This window comes from Lepidochelys kempii, chromosome 1, assembly GCF_965140265.1.
Source record: "Lepidochelys kempii isolate rLepKem1 chromosome 1, rLepKem1.hap2, whole genome shotgun sequence".
In the NCBI taxonomy this organism is placed as follows: Eukaryota; Metazoa; Chordata; order Testudines; family Cheloniidae; genus Lepidochelys; species Lepidochelys kempii.
In genome coordinates this window covers 231,479,363-231,491,993 of record NC_133256.1, presented here as the reverse complement: position 1 = coordinate 231,491,993, position 12,631 = coordinate 231,479,363, and the positions used below count along the sequence as shown (strand labels likewise).

The 12,631-nt window shown below is 44.4% G+C and overlaps 1 protein-coding gene across 8 annotated transcripts in view; it reads left to right on the top strand.

Annotated features, from left to right (window-relative positions):
- Positions 1 to 12,631, top strand: part of ABCC9 (ATP binding cassette subfamily C member 9) — a 136,167-nt gene that overhangs the window by 36,081 nt on the left and 87,455 nt on the right. The gene's annotated exons all lie outside the window — the stretch shown is intronic.

The following is a 12,631-nucleotide window of genomic DNA, read 5'->3' as shown; positions in this document are numbered from 1 at the left end:
ACACTGCAGTACCTCAGTTTGCCTCTTGTGTTCTTTGGCCAAATCTGGCCTTAAAAGTGGCCTGACAATCCGGGCAAATCACCTTCAAGAGTATGACTGCTTCTGGGGCCAGTATCCTTGAACTAGTGCAACATAAACATAAACGCCACTAACTCTTCAGACCCCATTGGGTTCAGCTGGCCACCGTCTCCCTCACAGATGAGCCTGTGCTTTACTGAGATACTTTTGCAACTGTCCACAGGCTCCTGTGCCTCACTCCACCCCACTGACTCAGTCTGGCACAGTTGTCCACCTTCCTAGGGTTTCAGGTAGGCCTTTATTCCTCAGTGACTTCTGATCTTCCCTCAGTCTTCAGGCTCACTCGAGGAGCAGACTGGCTGCTTCTCTCCCCCTGCAGCCTTCTATCAGTAGGGCCAAATTAAGGCAGGGGCTTTAGGGTCTGCAGCCCGAGGCCCTGGCTCAAGGGGGGCCCCGCAAAAATATATCATAGGCAGCGATCTCCAGGGTACTCAGGCTACCTGCCCTGATCCCTCACCACTCCCAGAAACGTGCTGGCACGTCTCTACAGCCCCTGGCAGGGGGAGCGGGAGGCGACTCCATGCCCTGCCCCCACCCCCAGCACCATCCCTGCAGATACCATTGGCCAGGAACCGTCCAATGGGAGCTGTGGGGTTGGCACTTGCGGGGGTGAGCAGCGCATGGAGACATGCTGCCCCTCTTCCCTTGAGGGGCATGCAGAGACGTGCCAGCAGCTAGCTACTTCCGGGAGTGGCGTGGGGCTATGGCAGGCAGGCAGCCTGCCTGAGCCCAGCTGTGCTGCCGGCTGGGAGCCACCTCTGGTAAGTGCCTCATGGCCGGAGCCTGCACTTTGCACCCCCTCCCTCACCCCAACCCCCTGCCCCAGTTCAGAACCCCATCCTGTACCCAAACTCCCTCCCAGACCCCGCACTCCCCCCTGCACCCCAACCCCCTGCCCCAGGTCAGAACCCCAGCCTACATCCAAAGTCCCCCCCAGAGCCCACACCCCTTACCCTCTCCTGCACCCCAACACCCTGCACCAGCCCGGAGCCCCTTCCTGTACCAAACTCCCTCCCAGACGCCACACCCCCTTCTGCACCCCAAACCCCTGCCCCAGACCCCTCCTGCACCAAACTCCTTCCCAGGAAAAAGACTTGTGTACAGGGGCCCCACAAAATCTAATAGCCCCGGGCCCAGAGGAGAGTTAATCTGGCCCTGTCTGTCAGGCCCCTTTCCAGAGAGAGAACTCATTGCATCCTATCCCCTAGTCTGTTCCCCAACTGACCTGCTCTCTCCTCTTTTAAGTCGATATCCTGCCTTTCCCAGGTGCAATCAGTGAGGTTACTCTTGGGTTCCCTTAACCCTTCTGGTGCCTGTGTGGAATTTACACCCGGTCATAGGGTGCCGGACTAATGTATGCAGATACTTGATATGTGTTCACAAATAGGTATTTGGATGCCATGTAGCCAGTTAGATGCCTTATTGGTGATCTGCACAAGCATCAGATTCATGGCACACATTGAATATCTGTATTCATAAATTAAGTATGCACAAATATATGCATACAATTAAATGAGCTTGATTTTAAAAATTTGACCTGCTTCACTTAGCTTTTCCTCCTCTTGGTTTCAGAATTTGTTTAAAGTCTATATACTGCCTTAGATTCAACCACAGTCATGCTGTGTTTCCAAACCAGGCTGTGACTGGTGCTTCTACACCCTAAAACAAACTGATACTCCATAGATAACATTAAAGTAAACCAGATGGATATAATCTGAGAAATGGCTTACGACGATCCAGTGGTGCTTAGTGCAGTTTCACTTCCACAAAGGAAATGTTTTGCTTCTGTGCAGACTTGGTTTAGAAAACAGCAGCAGATTTAGGAAAATTCTTCAGGTTAAAATGTGCCATGACCTGTGATCTAAAAAAAAATACGTTATGTCATTGTTTATGCTGCCATTATATACTTTACTGGATGAAATTGGCTATTAATCTTTCCCAGGTGAGAAGAGCTCCTGAGATCTATTGGATTACGTTGAGCTGCCCCTTACTAAAATTGGTTTCAGAGTAGCAGCCGTGTTAGTCTGTATTCGCAAAAAGAAAAGGAGTACTTGTGGCACCTTAGAGACTAACCAATTTATTTGAGCATAAGCTTTTGTGAGCTACAGCTCACTTCATCGGATGCATTCAGTGGAAAATACAGTGGGGAGATTTATATACACAGAGAACATGAAACAATGGGTGTTACCATTCACACTGTACCGAGAGTGATCACTTAAGGTGAGCTATTACCAGCAGGAGAGCGGGGGGGGGGGGAACCTTTTGTAGTGATAATCAAGATGGGCCATTTCCAGCAGTTGACAAGAATGTCTGAGGAACAGTGGGGGGAGGGGGAGAATAAACATGGGGAAATAGTTTTACTTTGTGTAATGACACATCCACTCCCAGTCTTTATTCAAGCCTAAATTAATTGTATCCAGTTTGCAAATTAATTCCAATTCAGCCGTCTCTCGTTGGAGTCTGTTTTTGAAGTTTTTTTGTTGAAGAATTGCAACTTTTAGGTCTGTAATCGAGTGACCAAAGAGATTGAAGTGTTCTTCGACTAGTTTTTGAACGTTATAATTCTTGACGTCTGATTTGTGTCCGTTTATTCTTTTACAAAGAGACTGTCCAGTCTGGCCAATGTACATGGCAGAGGGGCTGGCACATGATGGCATATATCACCTTGGTAGATGTGCAGGTAAACGAGCCTCTGATAGTGTGGCTGATGTGATTAGACCCTGTGATGGTGTCCCCTGAATAGATATGTGGGCACAGTTGGCAATGGGCTTTGTTGCAAGGATAGGTTCCTGGGTTAGTGTTTTTATTGTGTGGTGTGTGGTTGCTGGTGAGTATTTGCTTCAGGTTGGGGGGCTGTCTGTAAGCAAGGACTGGCCTGTCTCCCAAGATCTGTGAGAGTGATGGGTCGTCCTTCAGGATAGGTTGTAGATCCTTGATGATGCGTTGGAGAGGTTTTAGTTGGGGGCTGAAGGTGATGGCTAGTGGAGTTCTGTTATTTTCTTTGTTGGGCTTGTCCTGTAGTAGGTGACTTCTGGATACTCTTCTGGCTCTGTCAGTCTGTTTCTTCACTTCAGCAGGTGTATTGTAGTTGTAAGAATGCTTGATAGAGATCTTATAGGTGTTTGTCTCTGTCTGAGGGGTTGGAGCAAATGTGGTTGTATCATAGAGCTTGGCTGTAGACAATGGATCGTGTGGTGTGGTCTGGATGAAAGCTGGAGGCATGTAGGTAGGAATAGCGGTCAGTAGGTTTCTGGTATAGGGTGGTATTTATGTGACCATCGCTTATTAGCACCGTAGTGTCCAGGAAGTGGATCTCTTGTGTGGACTGGTCTAGGCTGAGTTTGATGGTGGGATGGAAATTGTTGAAATCATGGTGGAATTCCTCAAGGGCTTCTTTTCCATGGGTCCAGATGATGAAGATGTCATCAATGTAGCGCAACTAAAACATCTCCACTCTTCCTCAGACGTTCTTGTCAACTGCTGGAAATGGCCCACCTTGATTATCACTACAAAAGATTTTTTTTTCCCCGCTCTCCTGCTGGTAATAGCTCACCTTAAGTGATCACTCTCGGTACAGTGTGTATGGTAACACCCATTGTTTCATGTTCTCTATGTACATAAATCTCCCCACTGTATTTTCCACTGAATGCATCCGATGAAATGAGCTGCAGCTCACGAAAGCTTATACTCAAATAAATTTGTTAGTCTCTAAGGTGCCACAAGTACTCCTTTTCTTTTTACTAAAACTGGATATAGCTGAGCTTCAGTGCATTCCAAACCCATGCAGAATGAAGGAGTCTGTTCCTTCCTGAAGCATTTTATCACACTTTGGTGAAAGATACCGAACATAAGGCTAGTAGTGTTCCTTGTTGTAAAGTGTATTTGAAATAGCCAGTTACATGAATCTTTATTTCTATTCTTTTTGTTCAAGACAGGAATTAAAACCAGCAGTGAGTTACTTTTTCCAAGGATAAAACTAGAGAGCTGATGCAGGTTGAATTTTAAATGTCCATTTCCTGAAAAACTCTGGCCTTATCACACATATCTCAAGCACTACAAGAATATGGACTTGTGGGGCCTGACTGACCGTTACTTTTTCCTGTTTTACTCTGAACTCAGTAGAATTACGCCAGTGTAAAATTGCAGTGACACAGTGATGGATCAGGACTGTGAACTTCACTTGGAGTGTTTTCTTATTCCCTTTGAGATCAGTGGGCCAATTCTTGAAGTCCTTACTCAATTTTTTACTCAGGCAAAATTGTCACTGAGTCCTGTAATCGGGAATTTTGCCTAATTAAGGACTAGGGTAGCTTTTCTCAGTGAAGAATTTAAGTTCACAAATGTAGGCCCTTTTTGTGTCCACAAATTAGCCTTGAACAGATTTCATTTTTTATGTACTTGTTAACTGTTCAAGAATATTTAATAAATAGTTTATGCAAACATATTTCAAGCTATGGGTCAGTTGCTATGAGTACTCACTATTCATAATTCCATATTTGAGTTGTGTAGTTGGGCACCTAAATCACATGGTATTATTTTGAATTTCCTGATTGTAAAACTTCCAAACTGAAGTTACTGGATGATATGTTACTAAAAAAGCTAACAGAACACAAAGCTGTGGCTCTGGCTGCATCCCATTTGAATATGCAGCAGATGTCTGAGTTCATAAAGATTGTGAGGTGGCAGAAACTAACTTGCCCATCACCCTATTTGCAGACTTAATTCTTCAGCTTGGATGATGCACAAATGGGAAGAATTAATTTTTTTAATCCACTATAAGAATGTGTAAAAATATTTGTGTGATTCCCTTTAGCAAAATGGGAATAGTGGTATTCTGCTTTGTAAAGTGCTTTGTTCCACTGATTAAAAGAGATTGGATATTATATTATATTATTATTATTTCATGAAGAACTATGAAGTTATATTAGAAGATAGACATAGATGATATAAACTAGAACTTGTTGAAATTCAGAATTTCCATTCCAGGAAAAATTCTGACATTTTGGGAAAAAGAATTCTTCTGAATTAGAACAAAGATAAAATTTTGAAATCTTCCATTAAATGAAATTTCCAGGTTTTTTTGCTTCAGATCAACTGAAATGTTTAGTTTCAATTTTGACTGTTTTATTTTATTTTATATTATTTTTATTTTTTATGTGTTGTTTTATTTATAGGTTAAATTTGTAGTATATTATATTATATAAAACTGAGTTTAATATAATTATAAAAAATTATAAAATAAAATAAAATAATAAAGTAATGTAATAATTGGTCATTGATGATTGGCATTCCAAGGGTAATTGGTTTGCTCTTTGGTAATGGATATTGTAGCTGGCCATTTGTAATTGATATTGTAATTGGGAATTAGTTCAGTAATTTGTATAAAATAAAATAAATGTGAAAATGAAAAGTTGTTTCAAAATGAAAAATTAGAATGTTCTGTTCTGATAAGATCCACTTAATCAAAACACTTCATATTGTTGTTGATTTTCCACAATGAAATGTTGTCATAATTGACATGTTTCAGTGGAACATTTAGATTCAGATGAATAAATATTTTCTGATAGAATTTTTTTTCCGAAATTTTTCAACCAGCTCTAGTAAAGACACTCACACTGGTATTTCTTTTGTTACCTTTCTGGCTAGCATGATATTTAAACTCAAATACATTATCTTATAGCTGTGTTTAAATTGTGTTTAAAAGATAAAGTATTCCACACCAAATTCTAACCCTGGATACTGTAAGACAAGCCATGACACACATCATGCATCGGTTATGTCTTTAGGGCCCTATATTCCCTTTGATGAGTCCTCCAACTCCCATTGATGTCAGTGGGGATTTCACTACAGATCAAGAATAGCCTAGTCCATAATGTTGAAATGCAGCCAAAATCTCACAGCCACCTTTTTGATCTGAGATCTTCTATGTGGGAACTCATTGTCACATATCTTGACAAAATTTTGCTGTTGTTCTCTTTTGCACATGTTGTCCATTTTTTCAAGCTATGCATGCCTTGTGTATCATTCAGTTCATAATGAAGACATAGGGATTAAGGTAGCATCATTCCCTCAGCCAGAGGCCTTTATAACAGAGGTTTTCAACCATTTTTCATTTGCGGACCCCTAAAACGTTTTGAATGGGGGTGCGGACCACTTTGGAAATCTTAGACTTAGTCTGTGGACCCCCAGGGATCCACAGATCACACAGATTGAAAACCACTGTTCTATGGTAACGACAAAATTTCACTGACCCGTTAGACATAGTCCACGGAATACAGATTGAAAACCATTGCTTTATAACATACCGTGAGTGTCGACAGACTCTTACTCTGATGGACCAACTGGGAAAGGCAATTTTAGAGTCAAGGGCCCTTCAAGCATCTCTCAGACGTTTGAATTCAGGAACTGTTTGCTTAAGTGCCACTATGGACCTCAGCTGTTGTAGCAGACAATAGAGAAGGGAGGAAGTTTCTCAGGTAGCTAGGCTCCAAACAGCACAGAGCTTCAATACTTTGGACATCATAATTACATAAAAATTCCATGACTTTTTGTTCGGCTAGTAAATTTCAGATCAGAACCCCTGACTTAATAGAACACTGTAATAATAGTGTAAATTATTAACCTAATTCTGAATATTTTTCTATAAACCAAATTGAAGGCATGAATGATGCCTGCTTTACCTTAGGTGATACCCAATTTTCAAGCTGATAAAATAGAGAAAGAAATAAGTCTGAGAAGAGTTCTCTTTGTCTTTTTAAATCACTTTAAAATGCTTAGACTGGACAAACAAAGGAAGACAATTGGTCACTTTTAATTGGAATATTAAATTGATTTAGTATCGTGGGTTGAGCCCTAGTACAAATGAACGAATTTCAAGTAGTGATGGCAGTGATGTGAATTTTGTAGTAATACTGGCAATAGCAACTAGTATGCTAAAAAAATTGAATTCTTTACAAAATTACTAAAATGTACAAAATGCCATTCTACACTTATTCATAGATTCATAGGTACTAAGATCAGCAGGGACCACCACAATCATCCAATCCGACCCCCCGCACAACGCAGGCCACAAAATCCCACCCACCCACTCCTGCAAAAAATCTCCCACCTATGTCTGAGCTATTGAAGTCCTCAAATCGTGGTTTAAAGACTTCAAGGAGCAGAGAATCCTCCAGCAAGTGACCCGTGCCCCATGCCACAGAGGAAGGCGAAAAACCTCCAGGGCCTCTTCCAATCTGCCCTGGAGGAAAATTCCTTCCTGACCCCAAATATGGCGATCAGCTAAACCCTGAGCATATGGGCAAGATTCACCAGCCAGATACCCAGGAAAGAATTTTCTGTAGTAACTCAGATCCCACCCCTCTTTGAGCAATAAATGATGTGTTCCAACAAAAAACATGTTTGGTTTTTAATGAATAATTTAATGTACAGAATATTAGGTGATACTATTGCTAAAAGACAGCAGCGATGCTTGCCTCCTGATATGGAATACATTCAACACGTTTTTTACATTATGGACCACTTCTTATGATAGGGTGAAATTAGCTCCAGTAAAGTAGTCCAGCCCACGATCTATGCATCATGAAGACCTATTTTGAGCCCTTAATTGGGACTCAAATGGTGCATAGTCCTTGTGCTATACCTCTGCACAGGGGAGAGTTTCACCCTTAGACAGCATTCTGTGAACTTCCAAACCTCCTAGGGCCAGATTTTTTTTTTACAACATTTGGGTCCAGTTTACACTACAAACTTAGGTGGAGAGAAGCTGCCTTACGGCGACCTAATAATGTATGTGTCTACACTACCAGATCCCTTCCAGAGACCTAATTCACCTGTAACATCGATTTAATTACTACATCTCAGCAAGAGGCATAGTGCTTAATTCAATGTTGATGGGTCGACAGAGAGGCAGTGTAGATGCAGGGTTGTGTAAGTTGACAGACTTGCATGGAGGCATCCCACAATGCTCCTTTGTGACTGCTCTGGAGATTGTTTTCAACTTTGCTGCACAGCGGCCAGGTACACAGGAAACAGACCCTCCCCTGTTAAAGCCTCGGGAACTTTTTAATTCCCCCTTCCTGTTCGGTCAGCATGGAGAGCTCACCAGCCCAGCTGATCATGGCGACTCAACACCCCAAACGCGCTCCAGCTGGGAGTACACAGGAAGTGGTACATCTTATTGGTCTGTGGGGAGAAGAGTCTGTGGAAGCACAGCTCTGATCCAGCAGAAGAAACATAGACATCTACGAAAAGATCATGCAGGGCATGGTGGAGAAGGGCTACACCAGGGACACACAGCCGTGCCATGTGAAAATGAAAGAACTTGGGCAGGTGTATCAGAAGACAAAGAAGGCAAACGTCATCACAGACATACCACTTCTACAATGAGCTGCATGAAATTCTCATCAGCGATCCCACCATTACCCCCGAACACAGCATGGATACCTCCCGGGAGTCTGAGTCCCAGGCCACCTCAGGCAACAACAAGGAGGACATTCTGGACAAGGAAGAGTAGGAGGAGGAGGAGAATGGGAGACAGGAGAGTGGGGGATCCATTCTCCTCAAGAGCCAGGAGCCATATTTAATCCCAGAGCAGTCCAGCTGTTTGCAGGACAACATGGTGGCCGAGCCTGATGCCGGGGAAGGCACCTCTGGTGAGTATGCAATTCCAATCAAACTGTAGGGGTTACATGCTCTTATATTTTATGTTTAATATGAAGAAAATGTGAAGTTCAGTGGGCATCTGCTTCCCAATGGCCACTCCAGCTATGCAGAGGGTGCACAAGGATGGCCCGGGAATCCTCCATGGAGATCTCCAGGAAACTTCCATGGAGGTGCTTTGCAATCCTTTGCAGAAGGTTTCTGGGGAGGGCTGCCTTATTTCTTCCACCACAGTAGGACACTTTCCCACACCACTCCTGTATTAACTCTGCTGGCATCATTGCAGTATACAGCACAGCAGCATAAAGACCAGGTTTGTACCAGACACTTGCAGCATCTGCTCCCATGCCACATCTGTTACCTTCAGGAGATTGATTTCACTTAGGGTCACCTAGGGGAAACGGGGAAAGTTTTCATTACAAATGCTCATACCACAAACAATAGAGCATGTGATTCCCCCACCCGTGGTGATTTCCGGGTCCCTCAGCCACAGTTTCCCTAGCACACTGGTGGTTTGGGTGGCAGAGATTGGCGTTGATCTCAGAATCTGCATGCCCAGGGTGACTGCTACCAGCAGCATTAAGGGAAGGGGGGTGGGCTTCCTGTGTTCTCTCATGGCTGCAAACCCCATTCTCCCCCTCCTCCAGAGCCACCAAGGACAAAGACCAAAATTTGAGAGGCTTAATTCTGGTCCCTGATCTCAAAGCAATGTCCGTGTTGCTAGGGGGAGAGGGCAATGTCCACCTGCCCATCTGTGCTCCCGACGCAGGTTGCCCACAAGTTGCAGCACAAGGCCCGTCGCCCATGCTGCTGGGCCATACTTACCGTAGTTGGAGCAGCAAACTGGTTCATTGAATAGCTAGGGATTCTGATTATGTTCTGGCTTGCACTTGAGTGTAATAAGGGGAGTGTTTCTTTCAATAGCAACCTTGCATGATATCCAGGGTATGCACTGACAATGGTTGCCTTGCACTTTTCATGCCTTCCAGTGGAAAGCTTGGCCTTCAGCGCATCCTCCACACCGGCGGAGAGGCTACAGCACATTAGAAGGTGGAAAAAGAGAACACATGGTGACATGTTCAATGAGATAATGAAGGCTTCTGTAGCGGGAAGAGATCCTGAGACATAAGCCCTTTAATGAGAGGCCTGGTTTGAGGCAGGACCTGCTCACAGAATCTGACAAGAACTGTGATGATATTGCAGAAATACACATTCCTAAGGAGTGCTAATTACAGAGTACTCACGCAAACACATCCTGATATCAAGTGGTACCAGAACATCCTGATCAAGGATGGTACAAAAACATTCCCTGAGGATAACAGGAATACACTGACCCCTCCTAAAAGATAAGGTCAGGATGACAGTACATAATAGAGATGTTTTGATCAAACCAACATGTACAAGGTGATAACTAGCCACGTCAGGGGGCGGTAACTAACTATGTCAGAGGCAATACTAACTTGTTTGTATCAGGGTATAAAGATGTTTCTCAAAGGAAGTATCTTTGTCCAGCCAAAGGGGAACTGAAAGTCCTGCCATTCACTGAGCTGTGTCCATTGTCATGGGCATACATGTCTTAGTATCCTCGTAGAGTCTGCCAGGTGCTAGTACTGTGCTTTATCGACAATAAACCTGTCCTGGCACCTTCGTACCTTAACAGATCTTGTGGTCATTGGGCGGTTCACTCGAGGTCTGCTGTGCCAGCTGTCTGCACAGAGCTGGGGCAGCACACAGGGAGAACACATGCACACAGCTGAACATCTGACCACAGCTTCCAGGACAGCTGATATGGAGCTCAGAGCCTGGAGGATTTCATTGTCTGAAAAATTGGGCATGGATGTGGAGAGCTGGAGAGCATCCCAGAAGTATGAGCGTGCCACGCAGGATGGGATGCTGCGGATTATGAAGGACCAATCAGCCATGTTGAGGTGTCTGGTTGAGCTTCAAGAATAAAAGCTTGAGGCTAGACTGCCTCTGCAGCCCCTGCACAACAGCCTGAAAACATCAACCTGTTCCCAATCCCCCTCCCCTGAACGTTCCAGTGGCGGGGGGGGAAGGTGCAGTATCCCTTCCACTCAACATCAGGGGCAGGTACTAAGAACAAAAGGCTGCCATTTGAAGACCTTTGATGAGCAAGACTTCTGTGCTTTCACAGACAAGCTGACTTGGTTTCTCTCCTCCCAATTTTATCACACCATTTGCCCAAGGTTAAATTATTTTCCTGGTCTTTCAGTTTCTTTATGTTTGTGAAATAAAAGTCAACGTTTCAAGAATGAAATATTCTTTGTTTATTCCAAGAATAGGGGTTTGGGGGACGGGGGGAAGGAGAGGTTCAGGGAAACTGGTGCAATGAAGGGGATGGTATGGGAAGGCACAATGCAGATAAGCAGTGCACATTACTGTGACTCATTACTGAAACAGGTTCTCAAAGCCTCCCGGTGATGCAGAGCTCCTCTCTGGGCTCTTCTTATTGCCTTAGTATCTATCTTCTCAAAATTTGCTGCCAGCCTATCCACCTCCACATCCCACCCCTGCAGAAACTTCTCTTCCTTTGCCGAGGGGATATTATGGAGCACACAGCAGACAGTGGTAACAATGGGGATATTGTTTTCACTGAGGTCTAACCTAGTAAGCAAACTATGCCAGCGACCTTTTAAACGTCCAAAGACACATTTCACCACCATTCTGCACTTGCTCAGCCTATTGTTGAACCACTCCTTACTGCCGTCAAGGTGGCTGGTATACAGCTTCATGAGCCATGTGAGCAAGGGATAGGCTGGGTCTTCCAGGATCACTATTGGCATTTCAACATCATCAGTGGTTATTTTGAAATCTGGAAAGAAAGTCCCTGGTTGCACCTTTCCTGACCATCCCATGTTGATGTTGGTGAAACACCCCCTGTGATCCACCAACACTTGGAACACCATTGAAAACTATCCCTTTTGATTTATGTACTCTTCGGCAAAGTGGTCTGGTGCAAAGATTGAGACATGCATGCCATCTATCGCCCCACTGCAGTTAGGGAACCCCATCGTGGCACAACCATCCACTATGTCCTGCACATTGCCAAGAGTCTTTTACCCTTTTAAGCAGAAGTCGATTAATGGCCCTGCACATTTGGATCACAACAGGTCCCACGGTGGATTTGCCAACTCCGAATTGATTCCCAACTGACTGGTAGTAGTCTGGCACTGCAAGCTTCCACAAAGCGATTGCCACTCATTTCTCCACTGTCAGAGCAGGCCTCCTTTTAGTGTTGCTGTACTTCAGAGCTGGGGAAAGCTCTGCACAAATTTCCTGGAAAATGGTCTTCCACATTCGAAAGTTCTGCAGCCACTGGTTGTCATCCCATAGCTGCCTAACAATGTGATCCCACACGTGAGTGCTCGTTTCCTGGAATCAGAAATGGAACTCCACCATGTTCAGCTGCTGCGCGACTGCCAGCAGCAACTAGGAATTGTTTCATTCTATGGCTTGCAGCAGGGCTGCTTGAATGACATCACAATGTACCGCGTGGTGGCTCCTGTCTGGGCTCTGGAAATACTGCAGGATAAGGCATGAGGTGTTTGTAATGCCCCCAACAAGAGTACACAGCTGAGCAGGGTCCCTGCTTTGAGGGCCTTGGCGTATGTGAGGCTAAGCCAGGCTTTCAAAAAAAGACATGAAAAAACATGGGTTGTTTGCCATTGATATCAGGGAGGGGGCATAAAACTGCATCATGGGCAGTTGAAGCCACGTTCCCATTCCCCCCTGTATGGCTAAAGAACATTTTCTAGAAATGCATCCAGTTTTGAGTTGAAGACATCAGGAGATGGACAATTCAGTGCATTATATACTGGAGGACGGTTGCCCATATATTTCTGGGTCTGATCCTGCAACCCCTTACTCACGT